The sequence below is a fragment of the Pinus tabuliformis genome, chromosome 3_1, assembly GCF_031772625.1.
Source record: "Pinus tabuliformis cultivar Carrire ecotype Pingquan chromosome 3_1, CPIR1, whole genome shotgun sequence".
Classification (NCBI taxonomy): domain Eukaryota; kingdom Viridiplantae; phylum Streptophyta; class Pinopsida; order Pinales; family Pinaceae; genus Pinus; species Pinus tabuliformis.
In genome coordinates this window covers 858,685,347-858,701,073 of record NC_142301.1, presented here as the reverse complement: position 1 = coordinate 858,701,073, position 15,727 = coordinate 858,685,347, and positions in this window count along the sequence as shown.

The following is a 15,727-nucleotide window of genomic DNA, read 5'->3' as shown; positions in this document are numbered from 1 at the left end:
CTTGATTTTTGAACAATATATGGATGGGCTAATGCAGGGCTACCAAAGGAAGAGTTGTAGATGTCATCTACAACTAATACTCATGTGGTAGGATGAAAGATCCTGAAGGAAACATGATGTGAAGAAGGTAGAAAGGTATGAAGGAAAGCCTAGATATGGACTAATGGATCACTTTCTGATGAAAGAAAGGATGACATGACTAACATGATTCATGAATGAAAGTGATGGATGGTCGATTCCCTACAAAGAAGTCCCAAAATATGTAGGCTCCATAACAAAGAAGAAACTCATGACATTGAAAGAGGGATTCCTACAAGCAGCTGGTTGTCCCATGATCTCCACCTAGAGAGTTGCTGGAAGCAAGTCCCTGATTAAGAGGGATCTTGGGTACATTCCTTTTATGGAATGGGTTGGTCATCCCTGGATAAGAGGGAGTGAAAAATATGGTTCTCTACTTCATGTGTCATGCACTAGACCAAGACTAATAGTCGTAAGTCTTCGTGAAGGCCATGAGGAAAGATGGACACATATTCTTTGTCTTCACCTGGGAAGATAGAATGGAGGATTGGGTAAGCATCTAGCATCCGATACTCTTTGAGAATGTGGTATGGCATCCAATATAAGAGTAGTCGTAGAGGACAAATATACTTTGAGGACTAGGAATACAAGATAAGAATAGTCTAGGTGGAACATACTCTGAGAGAACCCAAGTGGGGTAAGCAGTCCCGAGAGAGACAATGATGAGGGTGTCTATAAATTATTGGTCTAGCCAACATTGTGCTCTGATCCTCTTGAGAGATAGGGCTGTTAGTCAAGGCCTTATTACATCAATGCTAGATGATGTGATATTATATATATGGGTTACCAATCCAACTATTCTTATGAGAATTATTTAGATTGAGAATGTCCAAGCACCTTGTATGGATTATGAATACCTCCCTAGTTAAGAGCGAGTGTTGAAATATGTAACTAGGTTCGGTCTTCATAATGACATGCGTAATCGTGATTTTATGTATTTAATGAAAAAAGAAAAAATAAATATATTATTTGTGCTCTGGAGGCATGGGTTTCCTGCTCAAGGGAAATTTATTTTGAGGTCAAGCACCCATTGAGTGCTTTTAGGTTTTTCATAAAGTCAATTGAGTCATTTTCATGTATTGAAGACCCATTTGGGCATGTTAAATATTGTAAAGAAAAAAATATTGAGTAAAAATAGAGTCAAAGGACCCTCCAAGACCTCGACATGGCACAAAGATCAAGTCAACCTACATGAAGGGACAAGTCGGCCTCAATATAGAAATGTGTACCCCTCACAAGCCTATAAATAGGAAGGAATTCAACCTCATTTGGTCACTCACTCAAGCAAGTTCGATCTCCATGAAATAAAAGTTGGAAAAGGAAGAAGAAAGAGAAGAACAAGTTCGAATTTTTGGGCCTCTCTCTGTCTTTCTTGTTAGGGTTTCTACAGTTAGGGTTTCTACAGTTATTGTGCAAGACAAAATTATGAAGTTGCATCGAAGCTGTTAGGTTGCATCGAAGCTGTGAAGATGCATCGAAGCTATGAAGCTAGAAGGTCAAAGTTGTGAGGTTGCATCAAAGCTGTGAAGTTGCATCGAAGTTGTGAAGCTGTAAGGTCAATGCTGCGAAGATGCGAGGTTGAAGTTGTTGAAGTTGCATCAAGGTCGATGTTGTTGGAGAAGTTGTTGGAAGGTCGATTTTTTTTGTTGGTAGTCGTTCAAGAAGGAAAATGTTGACTTGGTCTTGGAGGGTATTGGTTAAGGGTTATATGATTTGGAACTTGTCAATTGAAGTTCTATAAGAAGAGAAGAATTATGATGGGTTTTCCTCTCAGCTAGCGAGGTTTTGGCCTTGGGTGATCACCTACATCTTTTGTCCTATTGTCTCATTGTTATTTATGATTTGGTATTTATTTGATGACAAAGAACACTAAAATAATAAAGGAAATAAGAAGTTAATCAAGTAAAGTAAAAATACTTCACAAGCAGTTATCAGAGTAAGAGAAATTACCTAATCTAGTTTCCCTATATTTCTCAACATAGCGTATGAGGCCCTATCCAATGGATTAGCCTAAGTTCAGTCTATTTCCATATATTGTTGAAAAATTAGAACAAATGACAACATTGGAAGTAAATTTAGAAGTGAAAAATCATATTTTTTTTGTTCCCTAGTCTAATTGTATGATCTACAAATTTAATGGATTCTGGCCAAGGCCCAAGTGTTTGCATTAGTGGGTTTTTACAAACTAAACCAAAAAATTTGATATATATATCATTGTTCAAAAGGATTTTTTCAATGTGCAATTTGATTCCTAAGAAGACTTAGAGAAATTGTTTTATGAAGAACCTTGGTTTTGGGGAAGAGCGTGTCTCTTCATTGCCTCTTGGTGTCTAGAGTTTGATTCTTTAATAATGGTGTTAACAAAGATGTCAGTTTGGGTAAGGTTTCCAAACATTCCTCTTCCTTTTTGACATCACAAATTACTAAAGGATATTGGAAATGCTTTGGATTCTTTCCAAAACATTGGTGTTGAAAGAATGAAGAAAGGTTTATTCACATTTGTTTGTATCTATGTAGAAATAGATCTTAGCAAAGGTCTACGTGACTGCATATTGTTAAAACATAATTCCTTTCAATGGATTCAAATTTTGGACTACGAAAACACAACATTTAGATGTTGCACATGCTCCCAAACAAGACACTTACAAGATTCATGTCCACAAGCAAAAGAGATCCTAAAAAAGAAAAAGGGGCATATCAATAAAACTAACAGTTGGTAGCCTTTTAATCCTATTTTTATGGAGGATGAAGAAGGGGAAATCAAGGAGGACCATCTAAAATAAGAAACTCTGAGTACTCAAATTCTTGATGGTCATGGACCTCACATGCAGATGATTCAGAAAAAGAACCGATCCTTGAGTGAAAGCGTCCTAGAGCAGTGGCCTACAAAGAGGATGCATTGGTGGGCTCAAAGAGATCACATGTTTTAGAAAGCTCATATTGTACTAAAGAACCCCCCCAACAACCCCCCCACCTTTGGTGCTGACTGTGAATGAATTGGCAGTGGCACTTGTTGACCCTCCTTCACGGGAATGGTAGAAGGCCCCAAATAAGAAAGGAAAGAAAGAGAATTTAAGTGATTATTATAACACTTAATTTCTCTTTTGTTCTTATTTATTTTTATTTTTGTGCCCTTGAGCTAAGAGATTGTTAATATTCTCTCACAAGACTACGGTCTTTCTAATACTGAATGCTTTATCATCTGCAAAATGTGATTTTATTCCTTTTTTGCCAAGTTGTTTCTTTTCCCTTGCAAGTTTGATGCGCGTAATGTTATCTTCAATTTCAATTCCTCCTATATGCAAGAAAATTGTTGATTTCGGTGCCATATACCTTCATTAAATGTGCTCTCGATGAGTTATGGTTTGAATAGCACCCCATGTCTAGTCTTTGCTTCCATATTGGAATTCTCTATTGGTATTTGTTTGCGCAATGTACTCATTTGGTGTATTCCTTACGGTACTTGGTTGTCTTAATAGCATGAATGCCCTCTCATTAGTTTTTTCCCTTGGGTTGTTAGCATTCCTTTGTTGTTCTATTCAAATTACTTGGTGTCTCCCTCCTTGCTCCCTCCTGAGTTGGCTCATCCTTTTTGTGGGCGACTTGCTATCCTTTCATTTCTTAGTTCATGACCACAAGTTTAACGCCCGACCACCTAGCCCTAACCCCTATACACATGGTTCTTCTCTTCACACCTGCTACTTGTGCCTCTCCCTTTCTGACCACTTTCTCTTTTCTTTATTGATCCCTCGACCATGCCTTGTCAGTGTGCATGTGTTCCTAAAGGGGTAGCCTACTACTAGGAATGGGCATGTCAGGGGAACACACATATCCATGACCACTTGTAGGAAATTGTTGTGTAGTTTCATGAGCTTACCATGGGCCCCATACAAGATAATCTCACCCACATGGAGAGAGAAGGAGCCTCTTGTCAGCACGAGCTCTCGAACACAAAGGTTCTCGTAGAGATGGCAGACTAGGTGTTGGATATCGAAGAGGCACATGGATGCTTCAATCAATACGCGTACATTGTTGACTTATATTAGCACTTGAAATTCCTCCTCGACAGAATCCTGCTGGACTGATTCGAGCATCGAGCATAGCTCCTTCACTTTATAGAGCATTTGCATTGTTATATGAATGACCTGGATAAAAGACTAGACTGCATAGAGCAACACCTTGGCATCCTACCCCTCGCTAGTAGCACCTTCGACAACAATCAAGACCCTATCCAAGTTGCAGCTACAAATTATTATTCCTTTTCTTAGCCTTATGTTATGTTGAGGCTCCTATCGTTTTTGGGTATTATTGTTTATTCTCATGGCCAACATGGCCTACTTTTCAATTTATGTATAGTCTTTTTTGGTTTTTTGACCACTATGTTATTCTTGCCTCTCTACACAGACTGGACTTTTGGTTTTCGACAGGTCTTCTCTTTAAAAGATTGGCCTAGAGTATCTCACATTTCCATGTTATAACAAAAAAAGAAATCATACTCATGAAAGCAGTTGAGCTTTTTTAGAATAATGTTATATAATTTTTAGTGATAATAATGATTGTGTGTTATAGCTCATTGAACTTATCTTGAGGGGTTGGTGGCCACCCAAGTTCAACTCTAACAAATGAAATAATAAGTTTTTTTTAATAATTTTCCAAATTTAATTTGAATGAAATATTTTTATTAATAATGAAGAATAAAGAGTTAAAATTTATCTTAAACTCTAATATTGAAAATTATATATATATTTTTATTTTACAATTTAATAAAAATAAATTTACCAAAATTTTGAATTTCTTACTGATTATCCACTTCTTCCCCACGCATATTTATGAGCTTAGCTAACCTAACCCGTCCTCTTTTATCTACATCCAAATTGAATTGGCATTTGATGCATCTTATAGTAATTATTCACTTAACCTCTTCCAATACTTCGTCAATACTAAATTCAAAGATTTTATACCGCTGCTAATCATTAATTATTCACCTCATTGATGTTACTGGAGCATTGCCAAAGCTTTTCTGCGGTTACTAATCATTAATTATTCGCCTCTGTAGGTGCACTTTTGTCAAAGATTTTTGGTTGCTGCTAATCATTAATTATTTTCCTAGGAGTGGACACCGCTCGACTAAACTACATTGGACTTTAAACTACATTGGACTTGCAACTAGATTACACGCGCGCTTGACTGGACTGCAGTGAACGCCACGATGCTAGACTGTGAATTATTTTTTGGGTGGTTTTTAGTATCATTTTTTTTGGATTTTTTGTGTGTTAGAATTTGATGTAAAAATTTGAGGTGAAATCTTAATTTGTGTTATTTAAATTGATTTTTTGATTGTATATTTGGATTCAGCACTCTGAAAAACCCTAGTACAGTTGGATTATGTAGGGGTTACCCATCAAACTCTTGATTTCAATAAAATTTTACCAAAAAAATTAAACTGAAAAAACCAACCAAAAAATCTTCAAAAAAATATAGCACTAAAAACAATCCAATTTTCTTCCACACTTAATTTACTTAATTCTTAATAAACCATTTATACTTTTACATCTAAATATATTCCATTTTTTCTTCATTTTTATATTAACTTTTCTAAATGTGTCTATTTTATTTTATTTTTCATTTCATTATTAGAAAAATTTGGCACTTTGACTTACCAAACATCCAAACAATTTACTTTATTACCAATACTTTTTAATAAAAGTGTACAGTGGCAACACAGTCCCTCCATACTAAAACCTCTGAAGTAAATCATATTTGAGGCTATTTTCTTTTTAATATAATTGTAAAAAATTAAAATGGAAAATTATTTAATCCATAGTACCCATTTTGAGCCGTAAAAACAAATTGATCGTCAATTTCTACTAGTTTTTTCACGGGGGTTTGGTTTTGTACTGTAAATCGTGACCGCCTGTCTTCCTTGCACGGTAATCACTATCTCCCAATGGAGACAGCAACTTCACCTCCCGATATTTCTGCATCTTCACTGTTTGCATGTGAAGACTTGCATGTGTATTTTAATTGTTTTTCATTTTTTTATTACTTTTATTGGAGTTTTACAATTTAATTTATAAATATGGATCTAAGATGAGGAAAAAGCCATATAGTTTTTTCACTTAGAGTTTTTTTATGAGCTGATATTATTTAAATGGTTTATATATTTATTTAATTTTCTTATATTTATATTTTAAAAAAGAATAATGGAGTAAAATTTCAATTTTGATTATTGATAGACATAGTTACACATCATACTGGGCTGTAGAATGAGCCACTAACAAGTAATAATAAATCAATTTACATTTGCAAATAACAACCAATAATGATTGTCCTCACTATTGATTTGACAACTCAATTATAATATGCTTCCCTCTTATTTAAAAAAAAGACACAAAATAAAACAATAACTAAACAACTTATTTTATACCGATTAGTTTAAATGAAAATATATAATAATTTTATACCAATTATTTTAAATAAAAATATATATAATTATTGTAACACACTAACTTTATAATAACCTTCAAAATAAGCTATTCATACGATTATTTGTTAAGATAATTTCAATTCCACAAATTTATTAGTCATTCTATTATTTTTTTAAGAATGCAATTTACTTAATTATAATTAATATATAAAATTTATATCTATTTTAATATATATTTAAATTAATGTATTTTAATTTTCTTTGTAATAACCTTCAAAATAAGTTATTCATAAGATTATTTGGTGAGATAATTTCAATTCCACAAATTTATTAATGGTGAGATAATTTCAATTCCACAAATTTATTAATCATTCTATTATCTTTTTAGAAATAAAATTATTTATTTATAGTTAATATATAAAATTTATATCTATTTTAATACATATTTATATCTTTTTATTTATTTATAGTTAATATATAAAATTTATATCTATTTTAATACATATTTAAATTAATGTATTTATTTTTTTTGTCTATTAATTTTTAAAATTTTGATTTATATTAAAAAAATTATTTTGAATTACCAAATATTTAAACAAATAAGTTATTTATACTATTTTTTTAATATAAATATGTTATAGTTGTGACATACTCGATAATTATTATCGTTAAATATTAAATTAGTATATAAGACTAGTTGTTTGTGAGAGAAAGAACCCACCTCCACACAAATCATATTTCAAATATAAAACCTGCCAAATAAATCATGTTTCAAGTATGGTTGGTCCAAATAAATAAAGAAAGTCTATTAAAATATCTTTCTTTGAATAAGCTCCTCTCTACCGAGTTGGTCATAATACTTCTAAAAAAAATATTGAAAAGGAGTAATCTTTATGAATTAGGAAATACGGGGATGATTGTGTAAGATACACCCTAGAGCCATTAAGTAATTTTTATGAATTAAAAAATATGGGGATTATAGTGTAAGATACCCACTAGAGCCCCTAAGACATCATCGTGATCGATACCTTTTACAAAAGACAATGAAATATTTAAAGATAAGGTTCCTTGGGGAAAATTTAAGAGCTTTGGATTCTATTTTGTTGCAAATGAAAAAATTGGTATTGGTCAATCATGGCGCTTCATGAGCCAATCGGTTGGTTCACGAAAGCAACTTTATAGATGAGAAATTATAAACTAGTATTTGTATTAAGTGGTGTAAAGTAATGTTGATAGGGTATGTGAATTTTGATTTCATTTATGTTGGAGTAAAATAGAGCTTATTAGCAAGTGATAAATGATAAAGGAGGAGTGGTTTTAGAGGTATGGATATCAGAGTTTTTAAAATGAGATAAGACAAAATATTTTGCGATATTCAGTAAGTCTGAATAGTGACTTTTAAGTTATAAAGCAGATGCGTCTTTTCATAAAGTGGTTGTAGTTTATTGATTAGAGAATTTTGCAATACCAAAATTATGATACATATAACATTGGCCCTTTATAATAATAAAGGTATTATATAACCAAATTTCAAAATTTTTAAAGTGGTTGTAGTTTATCAAAACTACAAGATCTTCCAGAATTAACCCCTCAGATTATCCCTGTAATCAAAACAAAACAGAACAGTAAGAATTTTATTATAATTCACATAAAGCTTAACAAATCATAGAGAAAATCGTAACAACAGCCCCAAACTATTAGACAATATCCGTACATACTTTATAACAATGATCAAACCATAGTGTGACAAGTGGCAAGCGTAGATAGGTATCAGAGGTTTTGATATCGAAGGTTTTAACATGACACACTTCACAAATTTGCGATATTGCAAAGTTCCGACACAACAAACGCGAAATCACATTAAAACATTATAAAAAAAACTAATTGCATCGACATATGATATCGGCAATTATCAGAGGTGGTATGAAAGTTGTGACATGGGCAAATGTGATATCATGATAAGTTTGTTTTAATAATGATATCGGGTCCGTCACCAAATCGGTGATCGACGATTTTAAGTTGCGATACAAAACAAAAGCATCAATATGAGAACAAACGCGATATTTCAATTAATCAAAATCTAAATTAAATTGGGTCCATGTAGCAGAGCTTTGAGAAAATAGGAGGTTTTTGCGATATCGGACATGGGTAATCAAATCAAATCGAAGAGTGGAGGTGATACTATATCGATAACTGGAGATTTTGCGATATCACATATGGGAGGTTTGGACTGGCATGCCTTTGAAGAGTTCTGATTCAACCGGGCACGATATATTTATAGAGTGCAGTTGATTATCAAATTAGGTCTGGGAATCGAGTGACTAAACCGCAAAATTTTCGATGGGGCACTTCTGATGCAAGAGGAATAGCGAAAATGGAGGTTAAATGTGGCAAAGACGTGGGCCATATCGGAGGTTATGGATTATAGTGATATCGGAGTTTTGAAAGTATGCATGATAACCAAACCCCCGATGTAATATTTCCGATATATAAGTGCACTTGGATGGGTTTTTTGTTATGATATATTAGATTGGGCCCAAACCTTTGGCCATGACCACTTTGTAATATGATTTAGGCCTAGGGCATAGATATGGTTCTTTGTCTCGGGGGCTATGTAAGTAATACATATTGTACAACATAAAAATATTATATACAAATACAAATGACTATCTACAAAATAGAAATAAAATTAATAAAATAAGAGGATAATGTACAATCTATAAGGCCAAGGAAGATGAGAACTTCCAATCGACAATTAGATGGCATTTACAAACCAAGTGTCCAAATGAGATGAAACGAGCTATGATAGGTAGATAAGAACACATCGAACTCATTTAAGCAATCCATATTATCAAAATCTAAAAGTAATAATACTAAGCAATCAATTAAAAGGGTTTCGATAATGGAATTTAAGTGAAAAATAGTATATTTAGTTGTTGTTGTTATTTTTTTTTAACTTTCAATTACATTACACATATAATATAAAAATATTTTACTTGGACACACACACACACACACACACACACACACACACAAGCATAGTCTAACTTATAGACCTAATAACCATTTTCATCTGAATTCATCAAAACTCGACAATACAATTTCAAGTTTTGTTGTTGTTTAAAATACATTTTTGAATGCATAAATGGATTCAACACCCTAAAAAACCTCCAGGACACTCGAATTATGCAGATTAAACAATGTAAACTCAAGTTTTTGAAAATTTTTGTTGGATTTTGATTAAAAATAACTAGGAAAAATGTCATGAAAAAGACCATTTCATCTATAAATTAGACTACGCCTATATATATATATATATATATATATATATATATATATATATATATATATATATATATATATATATATATATATATGTATATATATATATAATTTATGATTGAAATTAAAAATTTTGTTTTAAACTATAATATGTTAATTCCCTATTTATCATTTTGAAAGAATTATACATTTCTTTTAATAAATATCATTTTACTTTAATTATTTTTTATAAAGAGAGAACAAGTTGATATAAGAATATTTTATTTAAAATGGATATTAAAATATTTTATTTAAAATTGACCTGGAATTTCTTTTTTAATGTAAGTGTCAACTCTCTCTCTCTCTATATATAATATTGATGTCAAAATATTTTATTTAAAGTGGATAATGAATTTTGTAAAACATCAACTCCATGCTCACCATTAAAATAATTAAGTATTTCTTTATCCATGGTTTAAATTCCAATGATCCTATATGAAATGGGAGAAAATATATCAAGATGTTATATATATATATATATATATATATATATATATTATTTAAAATGTTACATGTCAACTCTTTATTGAGTGTAGAAGGAATTGTTTAGGCTCAATAACAAAGCTCGAAGCCATTGCAACAAAACTCATCATGTCACTTAAGTGGATGACTAGGATGATAAGCATTTCTCCCTACCCTTCAAAGAAGTGATATATATATGTTTTCATCCTCAAGGAATTGTTTAGACTCAATATCAAAGCTCGAAGCCATTGCAACAAAACTCATCATGTCCCTTGTCTATATATATATATATATATATATATATATATATTTCATTTTTGTTATTTAAAAAAAATATTTATAATTAATAATTTTAATAAAATGCTATTAACACCACAAAACTTCCCTATATAAATGTTACTAAAAAAATTATTTATTTAAGGGGGAAAAGGTTCACAAATTCTATGAAATGAAACACATGTTCACAGGGACAAAACTTTATAGGGGAGAATAAATACTCCATCCACACAAAATTAATCCAGATATAAACGTTCCAAGAGAAATGGAGTGGATATAGCAAGAATTTCTGAAGTGAACTTTGATGGCTTCAAGACCACTTTTACCTATTTGTTTCCAAAAAACACAAATTAATCTAAAAACCATTACTATAAATGAAAAATTAAAAACTAATAAAACGATAATATAAATTCTATGAAATTTTAAACTAGAATAATAAATACTTACAAAGTTTAAGATAAACATTGGAACAGCTAACAGTAGTGCATCCAAAATTAGTTGATGTTGCTTAAAGGTGTTGAAGTTGTGAAATGTTTTTGATATAACATCTATAAGACCATTGTATCCACCCAAACTTGTATTTTTTCCTGCAAAATAACTATAAATAAATAATAATATAGAACTAATATTAATAATAGTTACACGCAGCTCCCATAGCCTGCAAGAAAAAGTCCAGTCCATTATATTAGTAGATATATATGGAAATAGGCAGTCTAGTATTCCATAAGAAAATTAATATTTTTTTTATTAAATGGTTCACATAGATGAATGTCACCAATCAAATATCAATTAGTTTGTGTGAGGCTTTATATTCTTCAAAAAATTTATAGATTTAAGAATAGATAACTTTTTCAACCAAAACATGATTAAAGGGTAAATAATTATGAAATTAGATTTAAAAACAAATCAATTTCAAAAATTGAAAGTATATTTAAGCCACAAACTTTTTTCACTCAAAATCTGATAAAATCCCTTCAATGAATTTGAGAAAGGCCATTACTTGTTTTTCACTCAAAATCTGATAAACTCCCTTCAATGAATTTGAGAAAGGCCATTACTTGTATCCTTACTTGAAGGACAAAGAAGAGGATCTTTCCAAATAGTCCTTCCCTTACTTGGCTCAAGTAAATATTCTTCCCTTCCTAGTGGTCTAGGGTCTTCTTTCACTATAGGAAAGTGCTTTCCTCCTCTTGGATAACAAAATCCAAGAGGTGTAACCAAGCAAGAATGCAAATTTTAGAGAAAAAATATTGAAAGATTATTGCAGGACAATTGAACATAATTCATGTGAAAGGAGTGTGTAACCAAGCAAGAATGCAAATTTGAGAAAAACAAATTGGAAGATTATTGCAGGATGCTTGAACATAATCCATGTGAAAGGAGTTGTTAAGGCAATATTGTGATGGATAGAATCTTTATAGCAGAGTTGGGTTGAGAGATGCCTTTTACACAAGGAGTTCTCATTTTTTTTTTTTTTTTTTTTTTTCCACTGGAAAAATCCGTAATTTTCATTATGTGGAGAAAATTACATATTGTAGATGCAGTAGCATATGCTGTACAATGTTTTCCATCAAGATCCACCATGCAGGGTGATCTGACTGGTATATCAAAAGTGCTGTTGTATAGTCTATTTAGCAGTCTAGCTGATAATCGCCTGTACATGACCACGCAGGGTCCATTATCAAAATGTCTTTATATGCTATATCAAAAAATTGACATAAAATTTTATCAGGTTTTGAACATTTATATCATTGCTATGATTAGGGACTGCTGTCCCTCTGATATCGCTGATCAATGTATGGCCTGTGGTAATAGCGGTATTCCTCGGTTCCTCGCTGCTCCAATATTAACCATTCTTCTCTGGGAAGTAACGCGACCTCCTTGGATAATTGATCAGCGCTGCAGTTATGTTCCCTGTATATGTGGATACAAGAGATATGGTTAAATGCTGACTTGAAAGTTTGAGTTTCATACAATATGTTGTTGAGTGTGTGAATGTGACATATTGTAGAAAGATTGAACCAGTTTACAACAATCTTTGAATCCCCAAATATATTCAAATTTAAACACTGATGTCCCAAAGAGAAGTGTAATAAGTGGTGAAAGGTCATGAGTTCCGCAAAATTATTAGAGCCCGCACCGAGCCCCAGCTTTACTTTGAATCTGTGGTGTTCATTGATATGTAGAACGAAACCACCCCCACAGCCATTTTGATTCGCGGCCCCATCGAAGAAGGCCCAAGGGACAGTTTTGTCTATAATGGGGGGTGGTTGAATACGCCTCACCCTAGGGGGAGAAGGATCGGGCAGTTCAAGGTATGAGGAAATAATGCTGGCTTCCGTGCGTGGCCAACACACAGCCGTATTCTCAAAGATATACCTGTTGCGGACCTTCCATAAATTCCAGATAACCACTAAGGGGAGGTTCAGTAGTTTTGATCCCGGATGTCTGCGGTTCCAATCTTCCCATGTACTTAGTAGATCATCCCCGGTCCAAGACCCAGCGAAGCCAATAGATGTAGAAATGTTTTGCCAAAGAGCACGGGTTGCTGTGCAATGTAGGAAGAGGTGTACAGATGATTTCGGTGCCTCTTTGCATAGAATACACCAAGTTGGCCCGTATATCGCTCTATGGGTTAGATGCTCTCCCGTGGGAACAATATCTTTAAGGACACACCAGAAGAAAAGTCTGGTACGTGGAGGAGCATTGAGCTTCCAAATATCTCGCCACCAGTTCAAAGTCAACTCAGGTTTTTTATGTAGTATGAGGGAATAGTAGCCCGGCTTTGGTGAGTATATACCATTATCTGCCATACACCAAACTAATTCGTCAGGCCCCTATTTGATTCGGATATGCGAATTGGATAATGCTGAAATATATTTGAACCACTCCTGATGCCATTGAGGAGGAAGATCGAGTTGCCGGGCCGACTTCCATGCCTGTGAGAAAATATCTGAGCGCTATTGATCAGCGATGTGTGCAAATACCATGATCTCTCGATCATGGAGGTGCCTAATGAGATCTCTACTGAGGATGTGTCTTCCCCCACTTCCTATCCACGGGTCTTGTCCAATCCTACACAGCGATCCATCATTGATCCTCCAGACCAAATTGTCCCGAATGAGGGGGAGGGAATGTATCAGAGCCTTCCATATCGAAGAGCACCCCGTCGTCTGCCATGTTGGTAGTCTGATCCAATCCAATAAACTCTGAGGCCAAATGTATTTATGGTAAGATACATGAGCCCAAAGGTTCTGACTTGTCATCAATGACCAGCCCATCTTTGCAGAAAGTGCTCGAGTGAAAAGGGGAAGGTCCTTGAGCCCCCATCCGCCCCATTTCTTTGGTAGGGTTATCTTTTGCCAGCTTATCCAGGAGAATAATATTTTGTCCTGATTGCCATTCCAGAGATATCGGTTACAAAATTGTTTTAAACGCCCTAGAATGTTTTGCGGGATCCATGCGAGTGCCATCCAGAAAACCGGTGTGGCCTCCAAGACAGATTTGATGAGCACCAGTCTGCCTGCCCTTGATAAATATCTGTAGCTCCATACAGTGAGTCTCTTCTCCAACTTTGTAACCAACCAAACCCAATCAGCAATTCTTTGACAAGTAGGCTTTAGCCAGTACCCCAAATATTTGAGGCCCCTATCCAAGGGGTGTATGCTGTAGGGAAAGGCCTGTAGAGCAAATTGTGATTCCTGAACCGATGTGCGAGTGTAAGTGATAGTAGATTTAGCATAGTTAGCAAGCATACCTGTAGCAGAGGAAAAGAGAAGAAGAATCTTGGAGAAGGATCTGGAATCTCGTATGCTGCCATCCAGCAGAATGAGTACATCATCCACAAAGAGTAGATGAGTGAGGGAGCAAACATCTGAGATCCGGAGACCACTGATATCGCCATTCCTCTTTGCAAAGGCTATGAGCCGACTAAGACCTTCCATGACAATCAGAAAGAGCAGGGGAGACAGTGGGCAGCCTTGCCTCAGTCCCCTTTCAGAGTGAAAGAAGGGTGAGGCTGAGCCATTAATGAGAATGTTGAAGGAAGGGGAAGTAATACAGGCCATTATCCAAGTGATGCATGAGTGGGGGAATCCCAGATGAATAAGAAGCATTTTTATATAGAGCTAGCTGACACGATCAAATGCTTTGGAAAGGTCAATCTTGAGAATGATGCTCTTAAGATGCTTGGACCAGATAGAATGGATGGCTTCTTGAGCCGAACCAATGGCTTCATGAATCTATCGGGATTCGAGGAAGGCAAATTGTTGAGGGGCAATGTGTTTGGATAGAATCGGTCTGAGATGGTTAGCAATGGTCTTGGAAATGATCTTGTATAGGCAGTTGCATAAAGAGATAGGCCTGTAATCGTCAAATGAAGAAGGGGAGTCAGATTTAGGTATGAGAGAAATGAAAGTCGAATTGATGGCGTGGTAGATGGATCCCGATGATCTGCTCTCCTCCACAACATTCAGTAGATCCTGCCCCAGGATTTCATAAAATGCCAGATAGAATTCAATGGTCCATCCATCCGGGCCTGGACTCTTATCTTTTTTGAACCATTTTAATATACCTTCTATCTCCCCAGAAGTAACAGGAGCATTAAGCTCTTCCACATCCTCCTCATCAACAAATCTCGGAAAATGACTCGCAACATTGATAATATTAGGGAGATTTGCTTCATGGGGGCATTTGTAGAGATCTCTGAAGTGAGTGATGCCAAGGTGAGCAAGCTTATTGAAGGAGTCAGCAATGTCTCCCTCAGGAGTTGGGAGTTTCCAAATGGTGTTGGACACCTTTCGACCCTTGGCATAGCTATGAAAAAACTTCGAATTATCATCCCCTGCTTGTAACCAAATAGCTCTACTCCTCAATCACTGGGATTCTTCGCGCTCCTTTAGAATGATAGCCTTCTGGTTTTCCAATTCTATCAGTCGATCCTTGTCCTCTGCTGTGATAAAGCCTAGTCCCTGATCATCTAGTAGTGTGCTCAGCTCTGATTCAATATGTGTGAGTTGAGAGGTTTCCCGAGCATGCTTATCGTTTGCCCAATTAATGGAGAGGTGCTTGATCTTAGAGAGATTTCTGCAGAATCCTTTTGCAAATATTTGGCTCTCTCACCTTGATTTCACCAACAATATTGAAAAATGGTGGATGGAAGAT